This window comes from Somniosus microcephalus, unplaced genomic scaffold, assembly GCF_052327205.1.
Source record: "Somniosus microcephalus isolate GS21.2 unplaced genomic scaffold, FLI_Smic_1.0 scaffold134, whole genome shotgun sequence".
NCBI lineage: Eukaryota > Metazoa > Chordata > Chondrichthyes > Squaliformes > Somniosidae > Somniosus > Somniosus microcephalus.
Genome location: NW_028225321.1, coordinates 464176 through 475000, shown reverse-complemented (window position 1 = coordinate 475000; position 10825 = coordinate 464176). Strand labels below are relative to the sequence as shown.

The window sequence follows — 10825 nt, the reverse complement described above, 5'->3', positions numbered from 1 at the left end:
CAATGGAGGTGTCCTGTGCCTCAGCAGCAACATGTAAACTAGCGTCAAGTTAAGAGCACTGCCTTGAGCTAAAAGCTCCTTACCGCTCACTTACTGCACAAGAACGCCCGCTCCTTCAAGCCGGAGTCGAACCAGCGACCTAACGACGACTTTGCTTTGCTTTTTTTCCACTGCAGTCCTCCGCTCTACCACCTGAAAATCGAAGGGAAGCGGCAAAGGTGTCTCGCTTTGGTGATTGTCCGCCGTGCGCCTTTTGACGCTCGCGGCCTGGTGTACCTGCTGATGCCGCAGTGTTGTGGGACTGTGAGTTGCCCGCTGCTCTGGAGAGGCTGTGCCAGTGGCGCAATGGATAACGCGTCTCACTACGGATCAGAAGATTGTAGGTTCGACTCCTACCTGGCTTAATCTTTTTTACGCACTTTGCATTATGGCTCTAGATGCCTCGCAAGCGCACCTACTTGGTCATGCTGCCCAGCAGTTTGCACGGCCAGTGCCTTCTTAGCGCAGTAGGCAGCGCGTCAGTCTCATAATCTAAAGATCCTGAGTTCAATCCTCAGAGAAGGCATTGATACTTGCAAAGCTTTTTTATCCCTCATCTCAGCTTTCCATTTTGGCTGCACAAGACTTGCTGCTACGGCACACCAAAGGATTTGATGTCCCTTGGCCCCTCTGTCCCTCAGCGTGTGGAGACCCTTCGGAAGTACACAGGTTCACCGACAGCTGACACCACTGTTGCGTTTGAGCCATTGCCCCGAGCCAAAAGAGGAGTGGAGAATGCAGGCATCGATCCCGCTACCTCTCACATGCAAAGCGAGCGCTCTACCATTTGAGCTAATTCCCCAGCTGCGTCTTACAATTGCACCAAGTTTGCTTCTCAGTAGCTCCTTAGCACTCGCCTCTGAGTTGCTGCGCCACCAGCAGGGATCTCCTGCTTTGGGTTAGCCCGCTCCCTGATCTCTTTCAACGCTTTGCTCCAATCGGCGTTACCGAGCAACGGCAGGGCGGGAAGTCAGAGAAATGGGGAAAGAAGCCGAGAAAGAGCCCGAGCCGACGGAAGGGAAGCGAGGTGACCGGAAAGTAGCAGCCGCCACGAGCGTGAGGGAGCAGCCGAGAGCCCTGTCTGACTGATAGATGAATTCTTTTGCCTGAGGTTTTGCCTGAAAGAGAGTGGTGGGTGTTTTGGTGCATTGCTGCTCAAAGGCACTCCCTGCTGGTGTGCAGATGCAACTGCTCAAGCAATGGAGGTGTCCTGTGCCTCAGCAGCAACATGTAAACTAGCGTCAAGTTAAGAGCACTGCCTTGAGCTGAAAGCTCCTTACCGCTCACTTACTGCACAAGAACGCCCGCTCCTTCAAGCCGGAGTCGAACCAGCGACCTAACGACGACTTTGCTTTGCTTTTTTTCCACTGCAGTCCTCCGCTCTACCACCTGAAAATCGAAGGGAAGTGGCAAAGGTGTCTCGCTTTGGTGATTGTCCGCCGTGCGCCTTTTGACGCTCCCGGCCTGGTGTACCTGCTGATGCCGCAGTGTTGTGGGACTGTGAGTTGCCAGCTGCTCTGTACAGGCTGGGCCTGTGGCGCAATGGATAACGCGTCTGACTACGGATCAGAAGATTGTAGGTTCGACTCCTACCTGGCTCGAACTTTTTTACGCACTTTGCATTATGGCGCTAGATGCCTCGCAAGCGCACCTACTTGGTCATGCTGCCCAGCAGTTTGCATGGCAAGTGCCTTCTTAGCGCAGTAGGCAGCGCGTCAGTCTCATAATCTGAAGGTCCTGAGTTCGATCCTCAGAGAAGGCATTGATACTTGCAAAGCATTTTTATCCCTCATCTCAGCTTTCCATTTTTGCTGCACAAGACTATCGACAAGACTTGCTGCTACGGCACACCAAAGGATTTGATGTCCCTTGGCCCCTCTGTACCTCAGCGTGTGGAGACCCTTCGGAAGTACACGGGTTCACCGACAGCTGACACCACTGTTGCGTTTGAGCCATTGCCCCGAGCCAAAAGAGGAGTGGAGAATGCAGGCATCGATCCCGCTACCTCTCACATGCAAAGCGAGCGCTCTACCATTTGAGCTAATTCCCAAGCTGCGTCTTACAATTGCACCAAGTTTGCTTCTCAGTAGCTCCTTAGCACTCGCCTCTGAGTTGCTGCGCCACCAGCAGGGATCTCCTGCTTTGGGTTAGCCCGCTCCCTGATCTCTTTCAACGCTTTGCTCCAATCGGCGTTACCGAGCAACGGCAGGGCGGGAAGTCAGAGAAATGGGGAAAGAAGCCGAGAAAGAGCCCGAGCCGACGGAAGGGAAGCGAGGTGACCGGAAAGTAGCAGCCGCCACGAGCGTGAGGGAGCAGCCGAGAGCCCTGTCTGACTGATAGATGAATTCTTTTGCCTGAGGTTTTGCCTGAAAGAGAGTGGTGGGTGTTTTGGTGCATTGCTGCTCAAAGGCACTCCCTGCTGGTGTGCAGATGCAACTGCTCAAGCAATGGAGGTGTCCTGTGCCTCAGCAGCAACATGTAAACTAGCGTCAAGTTAAGAGCACTGCCTTGAGCTAAAAGCTCCTTACCGCTCACTTACTGCACAAGAACGCCCGCTCCTTCAAGCCGGAGTCGAACCAGCGACCTAACGACGACTTTGCTTTGCTTTTTTTCCACTGCAGTCCTCCGCTCTACCACCTGAAAATCGAAGGGAAGCGGCAAAGGTGTCTCGCTTTGGTGATTGTCCGCCGTGCGCCTTTTGACGCTCGCGGCCTGGTGTACCTGCTGATGCCGCAGTGTTGTGGGACTGTGAGTTGCCAGCTGCTCTGGAGAGGCTGTGCCAGTGGCGCAATGGATAACGCGTCTCACTACGGATCAGAAGATTGTAGGTTCGACTCCTACCTGGCTTAATCTTTTTTACGCACTTTGCATTATGGCTCTAGATGCCTCGCAAGCGCACCTACTTGGTCATGCTGCCCAGCAGTTTGCACGGCCAGTGCCTTCTTAGCGCAGTAGGCAGCGCGTCAGTCTCATAATCTGAAGGTCCTGAGTTCGATCCTCAGAGAAGGCATTGATACTTGCAAAGCATTTTTATCCCTCATCTCAGCTTTCCATTTTTGCTGCACAAGACTATCGACAAGACTTGCTGCTACGGCACACCAAAGGATTTGATGTCCCTTGGCCCCTCTGTACCTCAGCGTGTGGAGACCCTTCGGAAGTACACGGGTTCACCGACAGCTGACACCACTGTTGCGTTTGAGCCATTGCCCCGAGCCAAAAGAGGAGTGGAGAATGCAGGCATCGATCCCGCTACCTCTCACATGCAAAGCGAGCGCTCTACCATTTGAGCTAATTCCCAAGCTGCGTCTTACAATTGCACCAAGTTTGCTTCTCAGTAGCTCCTTAGCACTCGCCTCTGAGTTGCTGCGCCACCAGCAGGGATCTCCTGCTTTGGGTTAGCCCGCTCCCTGATCTCTTTCAACGCTTTGCTCCAATCGGCGTTACCGAGCAACGGCAGGGCGGGAAGTCAGAGAAATGGGGAAAGAAGCCGAGAAAGAGCCCGAGCCGACGGAAGGGAAGCGAGGTGACCGGAAAGTAGCAGCCGCCACGAGCGTGAGGGAGCAGCCGAGAGCCCTGTCTGACTGATAGATGAATTCTTTTGCCTGAGGTTTTGCCTGAAAGAGAGTGGTGGGTGTTTTGGTGCATTGCTGCTCAAAGGCACTCCCTGCTGGTGTGCAGATGCAACTGCTCAAGCAATGGAGGTGTCCTGTGCCTCAGCAGCAACATGTAAACTAGCGTCAAGTTAAGAGCACTGCCTTGAGCTAAAAGCTCCTTACCGCTCACTTACTGCACAAGAACGCCCGCTCCTTCAAGCCGGAGTCGAACCAGCGACCTAACGACGACTTTGCTTTGCTTTTTTTCCACTGCAGTCCTCCGCTCTACCACCTGAAAATCGAAGGGAAGCGGCAAAGGTGTCTCGCTTTGGTGATTGTCCGCCGTGCGCCTTTTGACGCTCGCGGCCTGGTGTACCTGCTGATGCCGCAGTGTTGTGGGACTGTGAGTTGCCCGCTGCTCTGGAGAGGCTGTGCCAGTGGCGCAATGGATAACGCGTCTCACTACGGATCAGAAGATTGTAGGTTCGACTCCTACCTGGCTTAATCTTTTTTACGCACTTTGCATTATGGCTCTAGATGCCTCGCAAGCGCACCTACTTGGTCATGCTGCCCAGCAGTTTGCACGGCCAGTGCCTTCTTAGCGCAGTAGGCAGCGCGTCAGTCTCATAATCTAAAGATCCTGAGTTCAATCCTCAGAGAAGGCATTGATACTTGCAAAGCTTTTTTATCCCTCATCTCAGCTTTCCATTTTGGCTGCACAAGACTTGCTGCTACGGCACACCAAAGGATTTGATGTCCCTTGGCCCCTCTGTCCCTCAGCGTGTGGAGACCCTTCGGAAGTACACAGGTTCACCGACAGCTGACACCACTGTTGCGTTTGAGCCATTGCCCCGAGCCAAAAGAGGAGTGGAGAATGCAGGCATCGATCCCGCTACCTCTCACATGCAAAGCGAGCGCTCTACCATTTGAGCTAATTCCCCAGCTGCGTCTTACAATTGCACCAAGTTTGCTTCTCAGTAGCTCCTTAGCACTCGCCTCTGAGTTGCTGCGCCACCAGCAGGGATCTCCTGCTTTGGGTTAGCCCGCTCCCTGATCTCTTTCAACGCTTTGCTCCAATCGGCGTTACCGAGCAACGGCAGGGCGGGAAGTCAGAGAAATGGGGAAAGAAGCCGAGAAAGAGCCCGAGCCGACGGAAGGGAAGCGAGGTGACCGGAAAGTAGCAGCCGCCACGAGCGTGAGGGAGCAGCCGAGAGCCCTGTCTGACTGATAGATGAATTCTTTTGCCTGAGGTTTTGCCTGAAAGAGAGTGGTGGGTGTTTTGGTGCATTGCTGCTCAAAGGCACTCCCTGCTGGTGTGCAGATGCAACTGCTCAAGCAATGGAGGTGTCCTGTGCCTCAGCAGCAACATGTAAACTAGCGTCAAGTTAAGAGCACTGCCTTGAGCTGAAAGCTCCTTACCGCTCACTTACTGCACAAGAACGCCCGCTCCTTCAAGCCGGAGTCGAACCAGCGACCTAACGACGACTTTGCTTTGCTTTTTTTCCACTGCAGTCCTCCGCTCTACCACCTGAAAATCGAAGGGAAGTGGCAAAGGTGTCTCGCTTTGGTGATTGTCCGCCGTGCGCCTTTTGACGCTCCCGGCCTGGTGTACCTGCTGATGCCGCAGTGTTGTGGGACTGTGAGTTGCCAGCTGCTCTGTACAGGCTGGGCCTGTGGCGCAATGGATAACGCGTCTGACTACGGATCAGAAGATTGTAGGTTCGACTCCTACCTGGCTCGAACTTTTTTACGCACTTTGCATTATGGCGCTAGATGCCTCGCAAGCGCACCTACTTGGTCATGCTGCCCAGCAGTTTGCATGGCAAGTGCCTTCTTAGCGCAGTAGGCAGCGCGTCAGTCTCATAATCTGAAGGTCCTGAGTTCGATCCTCAGAGAAGGCATTGATACTTGCAAAGCATTTTTATCCCTCATCTCAGCTTTCCATTTTTGCTGCACAAGACTATCGACAAGACTTGCTGCTACGGCACACCAAAGGATTTGATGTCCCTTGGCCCCTCTGTACCTCAGCGTGTGGAGACCCTTCGGAAGTACACGGGTTCACCGACAGCTGACACCACTGTTGCGTTTGAGCCATTGCCCCGAGCCAAAAGAGGAGTGGAGAATGCAGGCATCGATCCCGCTACCTCTCACATGCAAAGCGAGCGCTCTACCATTTGAGCTAATTCCCAAGCTGCGTCTTACAATTGCACCAAGTTTGCTTCTCAGTAGCTCCTTAGCACTCGCCTCTGAGTTGCTGCGCCACCAGCAGGGATCTCCTGCTTTGGGTTAGCCCGCTCCCTGATCTCTTTCAACGCTTTGCTCCAATCGGCGTTACCGAGCAACGGCAGGGCGGGAAGTCAGAGAAATGGGGAAAGAAGCCGAGAAAGAGCCCGAGCCGACGGAAGGGAAGCGAGGTGACCGGAAAGTAGCAGCCGCCACGAGCGTGAGGGAGCAGCCGAGAGCCCTGTCTGACTGATAGATGAATTCTTTTGCCTGAGGTTTTGCCTGAAAGAGAGTGGTGGGTGTTTTGGTGCATTGCTGCTCAAAGGCACTCCCTGCTGGTGTGCAGATGCAACTGCTCAAGCAATGGAGGTGTCCTGTGCCTCAGCAGCAACATGTAAACTAGCGTCAAGTTAAGAGCACTGCCTTGAGCTAAAAGCTCCTTACCGCTCACTTACTGCACAAGAACGCCCGCTCCTTCAAGCCGGAGTCGAACCAGCGACCTAACGACGACTTTGCTTTGCTTTTTTTCCACTGCAGTCCTCCGCTCTACCACCTGAAAATCGAAGGGAAGCGGCAAAGGTGTCTCGCTTTGGTGATTGTCCGCCGTGCGCCTTTTGACGCTCGCGGCCTGGTGTACCTGCTGATGCCGCAGTGTTGTGGGACTGTGAGTTGCCAGCTGCTCTGGAGAGGCTGTGCCAGTGGCGCAATGGATAACGCGTCTCACTACGGATCAGAAGATTGTAGGTTCGACTCCTACCTGGCTTAATCTTTTTTACGCACTTTGCATTATGGCTCTAGATGCCTCGCAAGCGCACCTACTTGGTCATGCTGCCCAGCAGTTTGCACGGCCAGTGCCTTCTTAGCGCAGTAGGCAGCGCGTCAGTCTCATAATCTGAAGGTCCTGAGTTCGATCCTCAGAGAAGGCATTGATACTTGCAAAGCATTTTTATCCCTCATCTCAGCTTTCCATTTTTGCTGCACAAGACTATCGACAAGACTTGCTGCTACGGCACACCAAAGGATTTGATGTCCCTTGGCCCCTCTGTACCTCAGCGTGTGGAGACCCTTCGGAAGTACACGGGTTCACCGACAGCTGACACCACTGTTGCGTTTGAGCCATTGCCCCGAGCCAAAAGAGGAGTGGAGAATGCAGGCATCGATCCCGCTACCTCTCACATGCAAAGCGAGCGCTCTACCATTTGAGCTAATTCCCAAGCTGCGTCTTACAATTGCACCAAGTTTGCTTCTCAGTAGCTCCTTAGCACTCGCCTCTGAGTTGCTGCGCCACCAGCAGGGATCTCCTGCTTTGGGTTAGCCCGCTCCCTGATCTCTTTCAACGCTTTGCTCCAATCGGCGTTACCGAGCAACGGCAGGGCGGGAAGTCAGAGAAATGGGGAAAGAAGCCGAGAAAGAGCCCGAGCCGACGGAAGGGAAGCGAGGTGACCGGAAAGTAGCAGCCGCCACGAGCGTGAGGGAGCAGCCGAGAGCCCTGTCTGACTGATAGATGAATTCTTTTGCCTGAGGTTTTGCCTGAAAGAGAGTGGTGGGTGTTTTGGTGCATTGCTGCTCAAAGGCACTCCCTGCTGGTGTGCAGATGCAACTGCTCAAGCAATGGAGGTGTCCTGTGCCTCAGCAGCAACATGTAAACTAGCGTCAAGTTAAGAGCACTGCCTTGAGCTAAAAGCTCCTTACCGCTCACTTACTGCACAAGAACGCCCGCTCCTTCAAGCCGGAGTCGAACCAGCGACCTAACGACGACTTTGCTTTGCTTTTTTTCCACTGCAGTCCTCCGCTCTACCACCTGAAAATCGAAGGGAAGCGGCAAAGGTGTCTCGCTTTGGTGATTGTCCGCCGTGCGCCTTTTGACGCTCGCGGCCTGGTGTACCTGCTGATGCCGCAGTGTTGTGGGACTGTGAGTTGCCCGCTGCTCTGGAGAGGCTGTGCCAGTGGCGCAATGGATAACGCGTCTCACTACGGATCAGAAGATTGTAGGTTCGACTCCTACCTGGCTTAATCTTTTTTACGCACTTTGCATTATGGCTCTAGATGCCTCGCAAGCGCACCTACTTGGTCATGCTGCCCAGCAGTTTGCACGGCCAGTGCCTTCTTAGCGCAGTAGGCAGCGCGTCAGTCTCATAATCTAAAGATCCTGAGTTCAATCCTCAGAGAAGGCATTGATACTTGCAAAGCTTTTTTATCCCTCATCTCAGCTTTCCATTTTGGCTGCACAAGACTTGCTGCTACGGCACACCAAAGGATTTGATGTCCCTTGGCCCCTCTGTCCCTCAGCGTGTGGAGACCCTTCGGAAGTACACAGGTTCACCGACAGCTGACACCACTGTTGCGTTTGAGCCATTGCCCCGAGCCAAAAGAGGAGTGGAGAATGCAGGCATCGATCCCGCTACCTCTCACATGCAAAGCGAGCGCTCTACCATTTGAGCTAATTCCCCAGCTGCGTCTTACAATTGCACCAAGTTTGCTTCTCAGTAGCTCCTTAGCACTCGCCTCTGAGTTGCTGCGCCACCAGCAGGGATCTCCTGCTTTGGGTTAGCCCGCTCCCTGATCTCTTTCAACGCTTTGCTCCAATCGGCGTTACCGAGCAACGGCAGGGCGGGAAGTCAGAGAAATGGGGAAAGAAGCCGAGAAAGAGCCCGAGCCGACGGAAGGGAAGCGAGGTGACCGGAAAGTAGCAGCCGCCACGAGCGTGAGGGAGCAGCCGAGAGCCCTGTCTGACTGATAGATGAATTCTTTTGCCTGAGGTTTTGCCTGAAAGAGAGTGGTGGGTGTTTTGGTGCATTGCTGCTCAAAGGCACTCCCTGCTGGTGTGCAGATGCAACTGCTCAAGCAATGGAGGTGTCCTGTGCCTCAGCAGCAACATGTAAACTAGCGTCAAGTTAAGAGCACTGCCTTGAGCTAAAAGCTCCTTACCGCTCACTTACTGCACAAGAACGCCCGCTCCTTCAAGCCGGAGTCGAACCAGCGACCTAACGACGACTTTGCTTTGCTTTTTTTCCACTGCAGTCCTCCGCTCTACCACCTGAAAATCGAAGGGAAGCGGCAAAGGTGTCTCGCTTTGGTGATTGTCCGCCGTGCGCCTTTTGACGCTCGCGGCCTGGTGTACCTGCTGATGCCGCAGTGTTGTGGGACTGTGAGTTGCCAGCTGCTCTGGAGAGGCTGTGCCAGTGGCGCAATGGATAACGCGTCTCACTACGGATCAGAAGATTGTAGGTTCGACTCCTACCTGGCTTAATCTTTTTTACGCACTTTGCATTATGGCTCTAGATGCCTCGCAAGCGCACCTACTTGGTCATGCTGCCCAGCAGTTTGCACGGCCAGTGCCTTCTTAGCGCAGTAGGCAGCGCGTCAGTCTCATAATCTGAAGGTCCTGAGTTCGATCCTCAGAGAAGGCATTGATACTTGCAAAGCATTTTTATCCCTCATCTCAGCTTTCCATTTTTGCTGCACAAGACTATCGACAAGACTTGCTGCTACGGCACACCAAAGGATTTGATGTCCCTTGGCCCCTCTGTACCTCAGCGTGTGGAGACCCTTCGGAAGTACACGGGTTCACCGACAGCTGACACCACTGTTGCGTTTGAGCCATTGCCCCGAGCCAAAAGAGGAGTGGAGAATGCAGGCATCGATCCCGCTACCTCTCACATGCAAAGCGAGCGCTCTACCATTTGAGCTAATTCCCAAGCTGCGTCTTACAATTGCACCAAGTTTGCTTCTCAGTAGCTCCTTAGCACTCGCCTCTGAGTTGCTGCGCCACCAGCAGGGATCTCCTGCTTTGGGTTAGCCCGCTCCCTGATCTCTTTCAACGCTTTGCTCCAATCGGCGTTACCGAGCAACGGCAGGGCGGGAAGTCAGAGAAATGGGGAAAGAAGCCGAGAAAGAGCCCGAGCCGACGGAAGGGAAGCGAGGTGACCGGAAAGTAGCAGCCGCCACGAGCGTGAGGGAGCAGCCGAGAGCCCTGTCTGACTGATAGATGAATTCTTTTGCCTGAGGTTTTGCCTGAAAGAGAGTGGTGGGTGTTTTGGTGCATTGCTGCTCAAAGGCACTCCCTGCTGGTGTGCAGATGCAACTGCTCAAGCAATGGAGGTGTCCTGTGCCTCAGCAGCAACATGTAAACTAGCGTCAAGTTAAGAGCACTGCCTTGAGCTAAAAGCTCCTTACCGCTCACTTACTGCACAAGAACGCCCGCTCCTTCAAGCCGGAGTCGAACCAGCGACCTAACGACGACTTTGCTTTGCTTTTTTTCCACTGCAGTCCTCCGCTCTACCACCTGAAAATCGAAGGGAAGCGGCAAAGGTGTCTCGCTTTGGTGATTGTCCGCCGTGCGCCTTTTGACGCTCGCGGCCTGGTGTACCTGCTGATGCCGCAGTGTTGTGGGACTGTGAGTTGCCCGCTGCTCTGGAGAGGCTGTGCCAGTGGCGCAATGGATAACGCGTCTCACTACGGATCAGAAGATTGTAGGTTCGACTCCTACCTGGCTTAATCTTTTTTACGCACTTTGCATTATGGCTCTAGATGCCTCGCAAGCGCACATACTTGGTCATGCTGCCCAGCAGTTTGCACGGCCAGTGCCTTCTTAGCGCAGTAGGCAGCGCGTCAGTCTCATAATCTAAAGATCCTGAGTTCAATCCTCAGAGAAGGCATTGATACTTGCAAAGCTTTTTTATCCCTCATCTCAGCTTTCCATTTTGGCTGCACAAGACTTGCTGCTACGGCACACCAAAGGATTTGATGTCCCTTGGCCCCTCTGTCCCTCAGCGTGTGGAGACCCTTCGGAAGTACACAGGTTCACCGACAGCTGACACCACTGTTGCGTTTGAGCCATTGCCCCGAGCCAAAAGAGGAGTGGAGAATGCAGGCATCGATCCCGCTACCTCTCACATGCAAAGCGAGCGCTCTACCATTTGAGCTAATTCCCCAGCTGCGTCTTACAATTGCACCAAGTTTGCTTCTCA

General features: G+C 53.8%; 7 non-coding genes across 7 annotated transcripts; all 7 read left to right on the top strand.

Annotated features, from left to right (window-relative positions):
• The first annotated feature begins 1567 nt into the window (after positions 1–1567).
• trnar-acg (transfer RNA arginine (anticodon ACG)) lies at positions 1568–1640 on the top strand. Its single transcript has one exon. It is a non-coding gene; the product is annotated as a tRNA-Arg (tRNA).
• Positions 1641–1728: 88 nt separating this feature from the next.
• Positions 1729–1801, top strand: trnam-cau (transfer RNA methionine (anticodon CAU)). Its single transcript has one exon. It is a non-coding gene; the product is annotated as a tRNA-Met (tRNA).
• Positions 1802–2976: 1175 nt separating this feature from the next.
• Positions 2977–3049, top strand: trnam-cau (transfer RNA methionine (anticodon CAU)). The gene has a single exon. It is a non-coding gene; the product is annotated as a tRNA-Met (tRNA).
• A 2250-nt stretch (positions 3050–5299) lies between these two features.
• trnar-acg (transfer RNA arginine (anticodon ACG)) lies at positions 5300–5372 on the top strand. The gene has a single exon. It is a non-coding gene; the product is annotated as a tRNA-Arg (tRNA).
• Positions 5373–5460: 88 nt separating this feature from the next.
• Positions 5461–5533, top strand: trnam-cau (transfer RNA methionine (anticodon CAU)). Its single transcript has one exon. It is a non-coding gene; the product is annotated as a tRNA-Met (tRNA).
• A 1175-nt stretch (positions 5534–6708) lies between these two features.
• Positions 6709–6781, top strand: trnam-cau (transfer RNA methionine (anticodon CAU)). The gene has a single exon. It is a non-coding gene; the product is annotated as a tRNA-Met (tRNA).
• Positions 6782–9192: 2411 nt separating this feature from the next.
• On the top strand, positions 9193–9265 carry trnam-cau (transfer RNA methionine (anticodon CAU)). Its single transcript has one exon. It is a non-coding gene; the product is annotated as a tRNA-Met (tRNA).
• The last annotated feature ends 1560 nt before the right edge of the window (positions 9266–10825 follow it).